The sequence below is a fragment of the Xiphophorus couchianus genome, chromosome 21 (assembly GCF_001444195.1).
Source record: "Xiphophorus couchianus chromosome 21, X_couchianus-1.0, whole genome shotgun sequence".
NCBI lineage: Eukaryota > Metazoa > Chordata > Actinopteri > Cyprinodontiformes > Poeciliidae > Xiphophorus > Xiphophorus couchianus.
The window spans coordinates 11,786,454-11,803,003 of NC_040248.1; positions in this window are offsets into that span (position 1 = coordinate 11,786,454).

Genomic DNA, 16,550 nt, shown 5'->3' on the forward strand with positions numbered 1-16,550 from the left:
AGTCTTGTAGGATGGATTACACTGAATTTATAGACGCAGTTATAAAACTATGGGGAGGTGAGAGGGAGATTAGAATGGGAGCTGTTTTCTTTTACTCATTTAAATGTGCCCCCACTTCACCTCAGTGAAGGACTCCAAAATCACTCAGTAAAACACACTGAAGCTTGTGCACACACTCGAGGTAATCTTTTTGAATGAGTAAACAAAGTGACACGGATCTTATTCGCATGTAGCCCAGATTCTACAGAAAGCTGAACCATTTTATGTTCTTAATTCTCTCCATTTTTAATAGTATTTTAGTGCAACAAACCTCAGATTTAATCAATGACATGATTACGTTTTTAGATGTGAAAATAATAAATGTTTTTTTTCACATTGATGTTATTCAAATTAACTTTTTTACACTACCTGCAAAGAGGTGGGTGGGAAACTTATAAATGTATATTTTAGAAATTTTATATAAATATCTTTTAAAAATAATTCATTATGTATTTAATTTAATTTTCATTGGTTACAGTTCAGGTAGGTGACAGTGTTTTTTTTGATATAGTGATTTTTTAAATGCCATACACCCTAACACAAACACTGTCACTACTCTGGGATGTTAAATCCATACAATTTATGGACAATTTATAGTTACTTGGATTTAAAAGCACATAAAATAAAAACAAATTAACATTTCCTTCAGAAACAATTATAGATATAAACTTGATGATATACTTTGGCAGTTAGTTATTTGTTCTTCCCGTGTGTTTTATTTTGTTGTATTTTACAGTAATATCAAGAATGTAGATAAATAAAAAATAAAACTCGCTGTCACAGTGTCAGTACAGGTCTACTGGCAACAGGGGGCAGTATTAATGTTTTGCTAGAGTTCTGTATTTCTTAGATTTTGTGGCTCTTATGTTGCAATGAGAATTTTATATCGTCACTTTTTCAATATCTCCTATTTCTTTTTCAAACAATTGCCGAAACTTGTTGAATAATACTGACAACATATTTACTCACTCAAAGAATTTCACAGTAGGAAAACATTATTTGTGTGATACTTATTTTTTCTTCATGTGAAAACAGTTGAAAGCTGAAAAAAGGTGCTTGTTGTGTCAGCTAAACCTGCTATCATTACCTATTTCAGCTTGCCTTGATGAAGTTGTGCTTTGAATTATTCCTGCCCTTATCTTATAAAAAAAAAAAAAGACCCTCGGAGTAACCTAAATGTGAGTGTGTGCATGGCGTGACATGTGCATGTTTGCGTGTGTGCAAGCATGCATGTGAGTGGTGTGTGTGGACGCGTCCTCCACAGCTGCACGAGGTTCTGAACTGCAGCAGGCTGTTGGCTGCTGTGAAAATATTATTGCAAGTGTTTATTATTGCTTCAGTGTGAAACAGTGGGAGAGTTGTGTGTGCGGCACGGGCTGGTGGAGTAATGGAGTGCTTGCGTGTGTGAAGGGGTAGTGGCGTAGGGAAGGTTTTGGAGGAGAGTGGGGTGGGGTGGGGGGTTCTCTGCCTTCTCCTGTTCTCTGTTTCCCACCCGCCAGCCTCCGGCCTGCGGCCCATTGCACCCTGGGTAATGGGGAGGCCTATTGGAGTTGATTAGTTCCGGCTGGATCCCAGATAGAGTTCTGACAGGCAGGAGAAACGAGCTCTCAGCGTGACCCTCCCTTTCCCCCCACACACCCCTGTCTCAGGCACAATGGCTAAAGGCAGGAAAAGGGCTTTTTAAACAACTGCCCTTTTGCTCAACTCCACTCTTCTCCTCTTCCCCGCCACAGACGACAAGCTTTCCACAGGTCCAAAAACTATGCAGACAAATAAACTGCTGGAAAAATAAAACGTTTTCGGCAACATCCTAATGTCAGAGCACATTTTTTCCTTCTACTTCTGATATGCGTCATTTGTATGAAAGTTGCTACAGATGCGTAAAAGCGTTGCAGAGGTATTCATACCTGTTGAACTTTTTTTCCATTTTGTTATGCCACAACCACAAACCTCAACGCTTTTATTGGGACTTTATGAGGTACACAAACACATCCTTAAATGTGTCCCAAATACTTCTTTTAACATCAGATTAGTCTGATTTTTTATTTGTTATTTTTTTGCATATCCAGAGAAAGAAACTGTTCTCACCCAAATGGACTTTGACAGGGCCGATTTAACACTGGAGTGAACTTGTTTACTGTTGCTGTCATGCTGGAAAGTGAGCTTCCACTCTTGATGCAAAGCTTTTGTTGCCTCTAACAAGTTTTCTTCCAGTATCTGACCGACTCCATTCTCCCTTCTGAAGAAAATATCTCCACAGCATGATGCCGCCACCACCATGTTTCACTGTGGATAGGACAGTGCTGGTGTGTTTAGTTTTCTGTGAAATAGATGCTGGCATGTGGCTCCCACCCAGAGTTTACCTTACTGTTATCTGAGCAGAGCACCTCCGCAGGACTTGTAGAAAACTTTAAATTAAAACAACAGATCATCCTCCTTTATTCCCAGTGCTGGATTCTCTGTGTTGGTTTACCACATTAAATTCCAAAACGGTACATGTACGACCGCGGTTGTGACATGAAGCAAAAGTGGAAAAGGATACAAGTACTTTTGTAAGACAAACCATGACATCCACCGATCTGGACAGCTGTGGCACACACTGACATCCGCTGGACACATTCCTCAGCAGGGCAGCATCATTCCCCTCTGCTCGCTGAATCCTTTCTATCCTTTATTACTTCCCAGTCTACCTCCTTAGAAATAAAATCCCTCTCTGTCTTTTCTTCTGTCTTTCTCTGCCTCTTTCTCCACATATAATTGATTAAGGGCCATTTTCATAAATCAATTTGGGACGCACATCAGTCAGCTATGAATGGGGAGCCACTCCCGCCTCCAGCCCCCTCTGTGCGGCTGTACTAATCCACCCCAGCATGCCCTGCCACTCTCGCTAACACACATTGACCCATTCTTACACACATTTGCACGGTTTTCCTTTCTCTGGTTGAGGGGTTCTGGCAGTTGCAGGAGACCAAACATGGAGTATGCTAATTCGGTCAGTGGTTTCTGAAGACGCTCGGATGTGGAACATGCAGTATGACAGACAAAAAAACAAAAAAACAATAAAAAAAAACTCTGTTTCTGCTGGGTTTGAACAACACATGCTGTTCTGCAGAAAAGTGAGGAAAAAAAAAACTGGGGGGCAAGGATTTCTTTTTTTTTTTCCTTTTGGAAAGAAGCAAATGTTTGTTCACTTTGCCTTCTGTCTCTAAGACAGATGCGTCTCCCTGCTGTTTATAATTACAGCAGTTTAATTGTCATTATTATCTCATGACTTCATATGCCTTTCTTTCTCTGCCCCAAGCCCTTTCCTCCCATTCGGAGCTGTTGCTCTGAATGTTTTGATACGAATGTAACCATGACACTACCATTTCTTATTAGAAAAAGCCTTTCCAAGCTGCAGTGCATTCTGGGAACATGCATGCAACAGCTGCAAGTGATATTCCCGACTTTCCCCTTTGCTCTCGGTATGGATTTTCTTACGCTGCTCCCTTTTCCCCGTGTAACGTTCTGCTGCACTTTGATGTTTCTTTAAAAAAAAAAAAAAAAAAAGAATAATTTGTTCCCCTGGCAGCTCTTTTTGATTCTGCCTCTTTTACCTTCCCCTTCATCTCTCCACCCTTGCCCCTCCATCCCCAGCTCCGTGCTCCAGGGTGTTGGCTTTAGTGGCAGTGAAAGCTGCTTTGCCTTTAATAACAGTTTGTCTTAATGAGTGTGTGTGTGTGTGTGTGGGGGGGGAGCAGAGGGGGCCCATGCAGCGGAGAGGGAGGAGCGGAGGGTCACAGCTGAAGCCAATTGCGTCCTTTTCCTGTCTGAGGTGCTGCAGGCTGGGGTCAAGCTCAGGGTCACTCTGGCCCGTCGCCCGCGCTGAGTCCCGGTGCCAGTTCTGAACGCCTGCCAGCGTGTGTGAGTGAGTTAAGAGAAGAGGGCAGGAGGCACATCTGTTTCTGATCCCCTCAGAAAGCCTGGCTCTCCGGACGGGGACGTGCTGGCGTGCCTAGTGGGTGGGGGGTGGGGGGGTAAAGCGGGAAGGAAAGGAGATCGGGGGCGAGTGAATGGTCACACGCAAACGGTGTGTGTTGAGTACAATGTGGAGAGATGTGGCACGTTTTAACCGCTTTTCGTTTGTCTCCTTCTTCACATCCTGTAGTCATCACTTTACAATCCATTGAACAGTGTGCCAAAAAAAATCCTCCCACTTCAACCCCTAGCCTCCTAAATAGTGAGTCAAAAATCTTTCAATTAAGAGCAGGAACATGAGCAGCATGCTTCTCCATTTCCACGCTGCCAGACTTGTACTGAAACCCCAGTGAGCATAAACATTTGGGGTAAGGATAAGAGCCTGTTTATGCTGAGCTGCAGATGTGCAAAGAGCTGTAGCTTGGTTCAGGGTGCGATACTTTGCACGTTTGGCCTCACGCAGTCCGTCTGATAATGATATTTAGCTCAGACATACACAACTGGAGCCTTGTGCATTCATGAAGGTTAAAAGCACAACTGAACAAGAGACTTATAGAGTTAGAGGGCCACGGTGCATGCAAACCGAGAATAAAGGGGCGACTCATTGTAGCAGACCCTGCAAGCCAATCAAAACTGAATCTCAGTCTGCACAACTAACCCCAAAAAAACAGGAATAAGTTTGTTTAATGTCTGTTTTTTTTTCTGACACCAAAGTGTGCATACTAGCTTTAACTTGTCCACATTTTGTTGGATGACAACTTCAACTTTTATTTCATTTTATTGGAAGCAAAGCAGCGTATTATTGTGAAGTGGAAGGAAAATTGTGCATGTTTTTCAGAAGGGGACATGGAAGCCGAATGAAGTTGGATGAAACTGAATACAGCGCAACTATAGATGGTTGGAGGGTATTAGATATATACCAGAGACTGGGGGGAGGACAACAAACATAAACACATAATAGTTCAAACCAACATATATTAATGTGTTAAAATGGCTTGACCCATATTGCAAACAACTGTAGCTGTAACTGCAGCAAAAGGAAAACTAAATACTTTTGATTATAGATTTTGAATCTTAATCATGCATCCGTTTCCTTTCTCTTTGCAATTGTGCACAACTTTGTGTAGGTTAGACCCAGTAAAACCCATTAAATGCTTCAAATATTGTGGCTGTTAAAGGGGTAGGAACACTTAATCTGCTGCTGTGGATGCAGACATTAAGTTAACAGGAGTTTTAACTTCATCAGGTAATGAAAACGAGAACGCAGTCACAGTGTGATGTATTTCAAGCAAACATCTGTGATTTATGACTCTCTTAACTTCCACAGTTGGTTTTACTGTTACCTGGGATCATTTTTTAAAAACTGTTACTGCAGAGACAGACTTTACAACCAAGATCTTTTAAAACTTAATTATCTAAGATGGTTATTTGGGGAACATTAGTATTGTAGCAAAAATCCAGCCTGACTTTTTCCACACTTACGGTAAATCTGTAACATATGACTGCAGTCGGCTGCTAAAAGGATGGATTGATTTTTGTTGATTTGAAGACAAAAACGAAATACTCTTGCTAGTATCCGGATAAAGTGATGATAGTTAAAGATATATCGCACCTTTTTCACTTGTTCTCTGTTCCTCCACAAACACATTGCCCTGTGTTTCATCATGTTTAGCAAATAAAATACACTCTATCGTAAAAAGATGAACATTTTGCGCATATTTTCACACCACAACTATTCCTTTACCTCTGACAACCACTTACTTCTCTTCACTTCTCCCAAACGTCTGGGTGAGGAAGGTATAGATGAGATGAAACGCCACGTCAGTCTTTGAACAGAGCCCATAAAACAGGCCCATATTGACGAGCACGACTAACAAGCTGCAGGGATTGTAAGAGTATATTTCACGCACACTCCTGCACACGCCCCCCCCCCCACACACACCCTTCTACAATATGTCTCCTCAAGTATTTCATTTTCTTTCCATGCTCCTTGAAGTTTGCCCTTTGTCTTTTAGTCACAGCTTTGCTTATTTTCTACACACATACCAAGCTTCACTTAATTTAGAGATCTTTTTGAAATGGTTTTGATATATTTTAATGCTCGTGCCAGAAGACGCTTGCAGTTCCTTTTCCTTCCAAGTCATGATTTGTTTTGCTGTGGCCATAGTTTCTGCAATAAATATCCATGCCCCATTAAACCCTTTCACATTTTGTCACGTCGTAACCACAAACCCCATCGTATTGTTGTGAAGATCTTTTATGTTATGGGCCAACAAAAAGTAGCCAACGGTGGAGAAAATTGTTTTCTTTTTTATGTGTTTCAAATAATTGTATTCAGCTCTTGATACGACACCCCAAAATGAAATCTAATGCAACCAACCGCTTTACAGAGATTTTCTAGCAAGAGTTTGCACGGTAGCCCAGAAGAGTAAGCAAAATGCAAAAGCCACAACACAACAACAAGAACACTGGCAATGAAAAAGCATAATAAAGACCAAGGAACACAGCAGACAGAAGTCATGAAGAAGTTTAAAGCAGAGTTATAGTATAAAACAGAATCCTTACTTTTGAAGATCTTACGGAGCTCTCTACATCCGTTTTTTGAAAATTAAGAGCTCCCACCCAAAGTCTACCGTACTGTTATCTGAAATGGGTCAAGTGCCCAACAAAACATGGTTTTCCACTTAGACTCTGTGCCTAGACTCATAGTAGCCTATGGTAACTTTGGAGGAGTTGCAGAGATCCACAGCTCAGGTGGGAGGATCCCTTTGACGAAATAATAATAGAACAGGGGCATTGTTAAATAAAAGCAATAAGAGGTTCTCTTTGAACCTTGCCACAGCAAACATGTCGAGCAATGCGCTCTGACTCAAGGAGACTCAACTTAAAACTTTTTAGCCTACATGCAAAGCACTATGTGTGATGGAAACTAACATTACACATCACCACTGATATGGTGAGAGGAGGAGCTTCATGCTGTCAGTCAAAAACGAGAAAATCAGAGCTTCACCTCCCAGCAGGACAACAACCCAAATCACATGCAGAACAGTGAAAATGTTTATAAATAAGTGTATTATAATTAGTAATATACGTACACATTGCACATATTGCACCTACAATTACATCTACACTATAATATTCTTATACACATAAGTATATTTTGGTTTGGTCGAACGGCGAGCCAAAGACAATTTAGAATCTGTAGAAAGACTTTCATCACAGATGTTCTCCATCCAGTTAGACTGAGTTTGAACTTCTTTACAAAGAGAAATTTGAATCTGAAGAACACCTTTAGATGAGCAAAAGCTTGCAAGTGCAATTTTACAGAAGGCATTCACTACTGCGGGCTGCATTCAAATGCACAGCACACTTACAAGATGCTTATTTCTAAAAATAATTGATCATCTTTCTTCCATTTCGTAAAAAATAGACTACTTTGAGTTGATCATGTAAAATTCCTATAAAATACATAAAGGACAGTAGTTGTGACAAACTGTTAAAATGTTCAAAGGCTGTAACACTTTTTCCAGATGTAAAACTCATATCACGCTGGAGCAGAGAAATCCAGGCTTAGCTTGAAAGGTGACCTTAAAATAGTTCAAGCGGGCAAGTCGTCTGAATTTAGAGAACTGAATTCGTCTCTTTTTTGTACATAATGAACTACCACTAAGCTGCACGGGGTTTAAAGGTCTATAGGAAGAACTTGACTAACTGCTTCAAAATGTTGAAGCTGAACTAATGATAAGCAGTTGCTTGCTGGACCTCTTCTTTGAAGTTGGTTCTGTCTGTTTCTCTTTTTCACTCTTGGACTCAGGCCCTTAAATTCAGCTCATTGCTATGACAGCCATAATCGTCGACTGACTGTTCCAGACACGCCCCTCAGCACACCTGAGCCAGATGTTTATAACAGGAAAATCTATTCAGTCTCTCCATGCCCTCATCCTCTCCCCTCTTTCCTCACCCTTCCAGACCCCAAACTTTGCAGTCCCCAAGGCCTTGCAAACTGCCCAATACTTAACTTCTCCCAAACCCCTGAACACCACCTGACCTCCTCTCCCAACCCTTCACTCTTCCCCAGCTTTTTCCTTAATTCACCCTGAGGCGCTTAAGTCACTGAGCGTTTGCCTCCTCCTTTCTGCTCCCCCTCTTCCATGCTCCCGCTGCAGGCTACTCCAGAGAGGTTCTTTACAGCCCTGTCATCCCAGCCAGAGCAGTAAAAAACACATCTGGAATCACACTCCATGTTTCTACGCTCTTAACCCAGGTTCGTGAAGCCTTCGTCAATCCCTCCTCCCTTCTCTCTGCTCGCACGGCGAGAGCCATGCCGCAGGAAAAACACTCCCATAATGAGCTACAAACATTGAAATAACACTAGTACCCTAAACGAGATGCTTCTAATGAGGGCTGGAGAGGAGACATGCATTTTGATTGGGAGGTAAAGGCAGGGTGGGGTAGAGAGGCACACCATGAAACAAGACGCAGGCATTTTGGACTTGACTGTATTCATCAGCCCACACAAGCTGAGGCCATTTTGGATCATGGTCAGGCTTCAGTTTCCCTCTGTGCCTTAGGCTGCATGTCTTCACAGGAGGAACTTGTTGTATGGCCCTCCTTTCACTCCTTTGAGTTTTTGTGTGAGAAAGTGTCTCTTGGTCTGAAGCGTGACTATATATACATTTAATAAGAGCCTGTGTGGTTAAGTAATAGGCAGTTGGGCTGGGCTATGGTGGAGGGAGGAAATGTCCATAAGAGATAGAGAGCTATGAGCGCAAAGAGAAAACAAATTGATTCATAAAATCTGCCACCTTGTTTGTCTTGATAGAGATTTATGAGGAAACTGTTGTCCTTATGCTACAGTTGTAGGCACCTTTTGTTCTCCAACGACTATGAAACAACTATCAAAGAGGTTCTAAAATGTTCTGATTTCAAAACCTTTTTAACGTCACACCGTACTGTTTAAAGTCCTTTTAATGAAATGCCAGAGAAAGTTTCTGAGTGACCATAAGCTGAATCCACTTTGTGCTGATGCACGCTGCCAGTGCGCTGGCTTAAAGATAGCTACAATACTTTTTTCCTTATTTACATATTTATGTTTTTTAGTCACATAGACGGCTAACTTGATACCAGAGCAGATAGCATGACTACCTAAGCGGCTAATTTCAGCTTGATGGAGTCCCAATTCTGAATGACAATGGCACCAGCAGCACTGTGCACTGAAACCAACTCATGTGGCTTGCTCTCCTCTCTCAACAATGGTTTTGCGCTGTGCTGAGCATGAAAGTGAAGCATCCACTGGGCTCTGGTCAAAGTTGTAATTTGCAGAATTTTGGCCACAGTGTGCTGCGACAGATATTCGTTCAGCCAACATACCCAAGATATCTTTCAAATTGATTTGCACTGAGCTGAATGCAGTCTGGCAATGTGGAAATAGAACTCCTTCACAAGCCCTACGCTGGTTGATCATGGCATCCATCGTAATTTTCTCTCCCTTGTTTTTTTCCTCCCACTCTGTCTCACCACAGCATATTTATATGCCATGTTGGTTTTATCACAAGACAAATGTTCTTCATTATAATATAGCACAAACTCAACTATTATCTACTGTTGGTGATGTGTGACTAGTACAAGAATGGATAACAATTTAATTAAAACAGCTCTCTGTTTTCCCCTGCCTATTATCACAACTCAAATGAAATTCTAGAAATCAGAGCAATAATATGAGCACAAGATTAGGCTTCTTTTGGGGCCCATAAGCTTTTAACCACACATTTCCCCTTATATACTTTTGATAGTCTGTAAATTTAGCTGGCATTACTCACAACTCATCATGGCTCATATCAACTAGCAATCATATGATCCTTTCAGCTGTATCTAAAATGTTTTTTTTTTCCATTTTAAATATTTATTCTAGCTTATATTGTTTTCTTATTTTAATAAGTATAGTTAGCATTGACTGCTAGTCATTTTAGCTAATATCAGCAAGCATTTAGGTGTATATTTAATTTAATAAAATTAACATTGATGTTACGTAACATTAATATCTTTCATTCATATATCTAAAATTACCTGTAGTTATTCACCATATTCACCACTTTAGCTAATATTATAATAATATAATTACAGTATGTATCTGTAGCATTTTCACCACTTATGCTAGCTACAATTAACTTGAATTTCAATGCCTCTTTTTAACATTTTGCTAAAATTATCTAGCATTAAGCAACACTGTAAAAAACAACACAGAAAAAAAATATCGCAATCGGGCATTTGCTTACTACTGCTGTGTATAATATAGCTAATTCAAACTCCTTGGCCCGCCTTTTCTAATGATGAGAGATAAATGGGGTGAGCTATGAGGGTAACACACAGAAGGAAGATTATAATGGAACTCCTACCATTTCACATTTATTTTCTGAAATAAAAAATTGTGTAAACTGACGGAAAAACATTGCTTCCAGCAAACAACCCCCCCCCCAAAAAAACCCCAGAAGGTTTTATACCAGGGTCTTGTTGCTCCCCCTTTGTTGCATGTTGGTGTGTGCTGCAGGAGGAGACGAGGGGTCGAGTTTCAATGCAGAGGGGAGGTGCTCAGTGCTGTAAGGGGAATCAGAGACGTGCTGCGGTAGGTATTGAGCGTCTAACCCAGGCCTGCCAGTGGAAAGCCTCTCTTCTCCCACTGCCAGAATCTTTTTTGTTTTTGTGTTTTTTACTTCTGCCAGACTTTAGGGGGTGGAGTGAGGGTGGGGTTTGGTAGTGTGCATGCATGTAGGCGGAGGTTGAAGGGGGGGGGGGATCTGGCTATTAACGAGCACCATCGTTTTTCTAATTAGTGCTTTGGGGAATATTTTCTTAAGGACTGTCGACCCTCCCTGAGGAGCCTTTTGGAGGAAAATGCACATTTATTAAGAGTGTGCACATACATGAGCCTGTGCTCATGTGAATGAGTTTTACTGCAAAACTTTACTAAGCTTTGAGCACAAACTGACTGTGTTTTCTCAGCTGAGTTTTGTCATTTATACAGTCACACACACCTTTGACTCATTCTGAAGGTTAGGATGGAAGCAAGAACACTATCACACACTCTTTGTAGTCCAGGTTCATTAAATCAAGAGGCTTCAGATCCTTTCTTCTTCCTGTATTCCCAGAACTCAAGACCATAAGGAAATATTCCTTTCTCTTTTCTTCCCTCTCAAAACTTTCTTCTCTCTTTTCTTCCCTCCTCTGCTGTTTCTTTTCAGTGAGTCCGCCGCTCTCGTCCTTGCTTTGATCCCCCCCCTCCTTTTGCCCTCCTTCTTCTCCTATCCACCCTTCCACCTCCCTCTCAGGGCCTCCAGCCAGCTCGCTGGAGCGGTTTCCTGAGTCTGCCCAGATTAATGAGTGCAATTCGATGTGTATGTATGTGTGAGAGAGGAGAAGGGAGAAAGAATGCCTCAGTGTACCACAAATTGTGAGTGTGTGAGTTTGCATACTGTACGTGTGTGTTGATGTGTGTGTTTGATCTGTGGTCTCCAAACCAAACTTTATTTTGTGGATTTTTTTTTTGGTGCAGCGAATCATCAAAGTAAGTGATTCCGCAGAAGACTGGCTCACTCCGAGCATCTGGGCTGTTTTAAAAAATTCCCCGATCACAAAGCAAATGGGATAAGATTGCAATCAAGTGGCAGGCGCCTGAAGACTAAGTCGAAGTGGGCCTGAGTTTTACCAGCTTTCCCAGAGTCATTTTGTTTGGGGGCTGGAGAGGTCAGTTTACTGTAGCAGTGGATGAACTACAGTAAAGTTAATAAAGTACAATATATCAATCAACTTGTCAATACATAAGTCTTGAAATCTTCAGGAAACGTGTTGAACCGATAAACTCTACACCTCCCAGTTTAATCAATTTTTTGCTGCAAATTTGAAGAAGTAAAGAGTTTCATTTATATTTCTCAGACTGAGGTCATTCGTCAGCACTGAAAGGTTTAAAATTTAAGTCAAGGATTATACAAAGAAAATAATTGTTTTGAGTTTCAATTTCAATCTTTAAATTTAGGAAAACTGTTTGTCAGAAGCAATTCAGCGCTTCAGCCTGAAAACAGAGCCCTCAGCGTGTCAAACCAGAAACAGCACAATAAAACAGGAAAGGGGAATTGAAAAAGAAAAGTGCACGCCTGCTTTCTGGGTCAGACATTTTGCTTCTCTGAGCTCAGTTCTGTTGTTCCACCACATTCTGTGACTGATGTCTTTTGGGACTAAAGAGGGCACTATAGAGGCAGATGTTTACAGAGTTTGATAGATGTTACCAGAAAATGTGACCGTATAATGTTTGATGATCCAGTTAAACATTTCTACATGACCCAATTGATAAAATGATCAGTGAACAGCTAAATAAAGAGCTGAAACAAAAAATTAGTTCAGATAGCTCTTATTTAAAAAATGTGACCTTATTAGTAGTGTCACACTTTTATCAAATTAAATAGGATGAAAATAATTAACCATGTTAGTGTGGTCGGCTCAGGCTTTCATTTTGTGATAATGGTTATCAAAATATCTGACTGTATCAGTCTAGCTTAGCCTGTTGGAGTAAAAAATGAAACTCATTTGAGTTTGGAAGGCTCTCAGTTCAGCTTCTGTTCTTCACCCGGTCCTTGGTTTAGACCGGGTGAAAGGAAACGCAAAAACAGGAAAGCCACACGAATCTTGCGCCAAATTAGATAAACATAGGAAAGCATACAATGCAATAAATAAGTCAATAAAAATAAAAGAAGAAATAGGCTGGTCTCTGTGTGTGTATCAGAACTTAGCGTATTGGCACTTGGTAGGGGATGGAGTCGTCATGACGATCTCATCGGCCAACCAGAAGTGGACTCCAGAGAGACTAGTAATGTAATAAATTATCCTTGCAGATAAACAACCTCCAGCCTCAAGCTGTATAATATTCAGTTTCAAACATGTAATCATATGAAGACTATTGTTATAAATCACCTTCAAACCACTTCTACTCTTAATGCAGTGGAATTACCTGTTGATGCATATTCAACATACATCAATAGTCATTTAAGAAATGTCTCCCAGAGAGTGAGCTACATATAATTCCTTTTTCCGATGCTAAGCTTTATGTGAAAAATTGTAATGGTAGATCCTTTGCAAAGTCCTCTTTTAGCAATAACATCATGAAATATTACATGTAACTGAAACTAACATTTATTTAGTTACTGTCAAGCCAAGCACACCTAATGTTGCAAATTTGCATCATACTGATATTTTTCCGCTCTTATATGGATGTGTTTAAAATTGCGTCTGGATTAAAGATTCAACACAATATTTAAAAGTGATTAAATGTGGATTTTAAATTGTACTGAAGGTTTATACTTAATAAATAAGATACTTTCACTCATACTGGCATACAGTCAGATTCTTTTTTCTTTTCTTTTTTGTTGAGTAAAACAGTTGAAACCGTTGAAAATGTTCATATTTGGTCAAATGTTTTATGTGGCCAAATCTTAAAGCTCATGAAGGATGAAGGGATTTCATAAAAAACAGAGAAATTAGTTAAAAGGTTAGAACTCTGTGTTTGTACTCATGACATTATGGAGCTACATCAACAAACTTCAGCTTGTAAGCTGAAATAATTACAACTACAAATGATTCAGATTTCTCCATGAGCGCTAAAAATAATCCTCTGATGGAAGCCATGTGTTGAATTTTGGGGAGATTGTGTCTTTCTGCGTGAGGGTGTGTGTGTGTGTGTGTGTGTGTGCGTGCGTGCACGGGCGTGGGTGTGCGTATGCTGTGGTGGGTCACAGAGAAAAGGGGAAGGCAGTAGAAGGTGGTATGAATCAAACCAGAGAGAAAAAACAGTTTGTCTTTTCTCTGAGCTCTGATAATAACGCCACGTGAGTTCCCGCTGCACAGCGTTTATTTACTCTCACAACTCTCTCTTCGTACACACTTTCACTCTCTCACACACACACATGGACTTATACACAAACCCTGTTGTCAGCACCACACTCACGAACATGGTCCCTTTGCTACGCACTCGCAAATATGGATATAAACACGTAATCACAACCATGCGTGGACCAGTGCAGCTCGTTGTTTTCACTTCTTCTCTCAGACAGACGGGCAGGAGGAGGCCTGGTGGAGGAGAGAGGGTTCAGTAATAATGGCCAGGTGGTTTCAGTTAGGATGTGCTCTACCTGAAAATGTACGCATAGGGAAGGGAAAGACAGTGAATTAGCTTTCTTGGTCCTTAAAGTTTCTAAGAAATTCAACTTGGGTGGTTCACAGAAGTTACTCTCAGAGATATTGTACTGTATAAACATAAAAATGTTTATCATGCCCTTAAAAGGTTACTCTGGCTACTTATTATTGTAGGTACATGAATCTTAAAGGCTTAAAAAGGAACGATCTGGAAAATAAGAATGCTCTCTGTTACTATGCCAAAGTTATGTTGGCAAAGGCTGCAGCTTGAATCAATCTGCATGATCAATTGATCATCAGTTTGTTGTAGATCCGCCAAAAGTGGGATAAACTAGTGGATTTTGTTACAGGCTGATAGTTGAATCTATTATTGGTGGTGCATTGCTGAGATTTTCAAAGTTTCGCAGTTGTTCATGAATTATTTGAATTATCCGAACAGGCAGACCTTTACAGCTGACGGTCTCCTTTAGTTTACAGCACATTCAGAAATAAGTAAACTTTAAGGTTTCAGCGGTGACCAAAATGCTAGTAATTATAGAATCATCATCAAAAACAACCTGTACCTTAAGTATGGGACACAAATAAAATACCTGGCAGTATTTAAGATTTACCACTATTTTAAAATGGCAAGAAAACAACTTTTTGTTGCAAGAAAATTGCTGTTCACATGAGAAATCAGCTGCAAGGTTGACAGCAAACTTCTACAAAGTTGTGGAGGATTCATGTTGTATTTCACAGATATAAACCTTTTCAGTTTGATTTGTTTTTAATCACTAATAAATGGCGTCTGTTTGATGCTAACCTTTCACTAATCTGAGAACTTATCCACTTTTCTACAAACTCTTCAAGATAATGGTAGCTTTTTAAAGTTATGGAAATACAGCAATTAAATGCAGGTCATCTTCATGTGAATTGTGTTTTCTTGTTGGTGTCATGCCCTGTGAAGCTCATCAAAACTCAACTATAAAGCAGTCACTGTCACCGCGCCTGACAGATGTATGAAGGGTTCATTTAGAGCTCTCTCTCTCTGCTATATACAAGCGGAGAATTTGCTGTGTGATGGTCCAGATGAGAAGAGGGCGGGATATCTACTGGGAGCGCGTGGTTGGACATCAGGCTCTGAGGCAGTGTCTGCTTATTTGATAAGAAGTCGTCCGTCAGGAAGGAAAATAAACAGCCGAGCGTGCTGCTACTGCAGAGCCAGAGGAAGAGCTGTTACTAGAGCACAACACAATATTTACACTGCCTGTGTGCACACACACTTACACAGACCCTCCAATACTGGCCCAGTGCTCCTACCTGCACAGATTAAGGGCTGAGCAAACACAAGAACATGTGTACACACAATGTGCAGTGATTGAATTGGTTGGAGTTGTTTGTCTTTATATCTATTGGAGTGATTGGTTTTATTTACTCTTTGCATTATCCAATGTACATGAAGCCAATTTATTGCAAAGTGCAAACGGTTTATATATATCACTTAAACCATCTGCTATGTGTGTATTTGTGCTTAAAATATTAACAAGCCTGTTGTGGAAAAAAACTATTTCCAAGCACTGTTCAGGTGAAATTACTCAATCAGGTTTATTCATGAATTGTGCACAACTCAAGAGAGTTCGTAGGACAATCAATAATGAAGCAAGTCTGAACGGAAAGCTCGGCCAGGCAGAGACAACACATGAGTTTTATACAAAGGGATAAGGGATCCAAAGCATGGGAAACAGACTGGTTCCCATGCAGCTGGGAAAAAAAACTTTGTACATGTAACCCAAACAGCTTTAACTTGGTGGGAATATACAGGAACTTAGAATAAACAAATAGCAATACAACTAGCAGGTGTGACCTTATTGTAATGTTTCCACATCATTTCCCCCCTTTTGATTATAAGTAAATATGCAATATTTAATATTAATCATCATTTCCCTCCGAGGTTAAAAGATATAACATAATCCTGGAAGATGTAACAAAAAGAGAAAAAAAAAGAAACAAAAAACCCCCCACATATACACAAGATATGAAAAACCTACCGGCATTCACCTATTCAACCCTATAACAATATGACTGTGTTAGGTACAAAAAGTTATCTTGCAACCCCTCCTTGCCAGGGAGACGGTCCTGTATATGTTTGTCCAGGATAATCGTGGAGGTATCACACCAATGATTGAAGACATGAAGTGTCTTAAACCTGAGCAGATCCTACGGGCTGGAAAATTACATGTTACAATGATAACTTTTTGTTTGTTTGTTTTACTTTTTATTAAAACTGGTATAAGGCATTGATAAATTAAAAGAAAGGAAACAGAAATGTAAATAGCCATTGGACGTTTTCTATATAGGTTTCTACTATTTATCCAGATTTAAGTTTATCGGATAAA